Source organism: Etheostoma cragini, unplaced genomic scaffold (genome assembly GCF_013103735.1).
Source record: "Etheostoma cragini isolate CJK2018 unplaced genomic scaffold, CSU_Ecrag_1.0 ScbMSFa_98, whole genome shotgun sequence".
Taxonomy (NCBI): domain Eukaryota; kingdom Metazoa; phylum Chordata; class Actinopteri; order Perciformes; family Percidae; genus Etheostoma; species Etheostoma cragini.
This window is the reverse complement of record NW_023269624.1, coordinates 67,633-69,081: the sequence shown is the minus strand read 5'-3', so window position 1 is coordinate 69,081 and position 1,449 is coordinate 67,633. Positions and strand designations below refer to the sequence as shown.

Below are 1,449 nucleotides of genomic sequence, written 5' to 3'. Positions count from 1 at the left end.
ACATCAAAGCTATTTTTTAAACATCCATGACCACGACATATACGCCTGTGTTTTTCAGAGGCGTCAGTGATGCTCAGCAGTTTTATTCCAGAGCACAGCAGAAAGCTCTGCCGAGCTTCAGAAATGCTTGAGGAAATGTACCTTTTGTTGGCAATACCACAATACACTACCATATTACTTACTTACACAATACTGCTGGCTATACAAGTTTGATTTAGCAAAAACGACAACCTAAAACAAAAGGTCAAAGGTCAACTGGTGCCCCTCATTGCTAATGCCTATCAGGGACAATGGTTCCAATTTACTTTACTGGAGTAGAGCTGTTCCAGCAACATGAAGACAACACGGTAACCCCTACAGATACCAGTGAAAGTTAAAAATCTGTGGAAAAATGTTACATTTACAACTTTCCCAGTACTAAAATCCCGGATGGTCCCCCATTTGTTACTAAAGCTAGCTGGTTAAAAGGCTGGCAACAAAATGGAGGCCACACATAAATTGATCAAAAGTAGTTTATTTATCAAAAACTAACTAACACTGGATGTTATATTTCCCATAATGCAACTCCATAATAGTGACGTTGGCAGATAATTAAGAAAGATAATGAGTCAGTCAAACAATGTTCCATAGACATCCTCTAAATGTTGTTTCTAGTTAAAGATAGAGCTCTACAGCATGGCACCTCACTAACTCACTCTCTTGGTTTTTCTGTCTTTTGATAGAAACGGAGAGGAAGAGGAGTCAAACGTCACAGCTGTCAGCTGTGTGACAAATCCTTCTCAACATCAAGATATTTAAAGATTCATCAGAGAGTTCACACTGGAGAGAAACCTTACAGCTGTGATCAATGTGGGACAGCTTTCACACAACAGAGTCACCTAAAAAGTCATTAACGCATTCACACTGGTGAGAAACCTTACAGCTGTGATCAATGTGAGGCAGCTTTCACAGTACAGAGTTCCCTAAAATCACATCGACGCATTCACACTGGAGAGAAGCCATACAGCTGTGAACAATGTGGGAAAATGTTTACTCATAGTAGTCACCTTAAAAGACACCAGCGCATTCACTCTGGAGAGAAGCCGTACTGGTGTGAACAATGTGGGGAAACTTTTTCTCATAGTGGTAGCCTTAAAACTCACCAGCGCATTCACACGGGAGAGAAGCCGTACAGCTGTGAACAATGTGGGGAAACCTTTTCTCATAGTTGTAACCTTAAAATTCACCAGCGCATTCACACTGGAGAGAAGCCGTACAGCTGTGAACAATGTGGAAAAGTCTTTTCTCATAGTTGTAACCTTAAATCTCACCAGCGCATTCACACTGGAGAGAAGCCGTACAGCTGTGAACAATGTGGGGAAACGTTTTTTGTCATAGTAGTCACCTTAAAACTCACCAGCGCGTTCACACGGGAGAGAAGCCGTACAGCTGTGAACAATGTGGAAAAAT

At 41.4% G+C, this 1,449-nt stretch overlaps 1 pseudogene; it reads left to right on the top strand.

Annotated features, from left to right (window-relative positions):
• Positions 1 to 290: 290 nt before the first annotated feature.
• Positions 291 to 1,444, top strand: LOC117941565 (annotated as a pseudogene).
• The last annotated feature ends 5 nt before the right edge of the window (positions 1,445 to 1,449 follow it).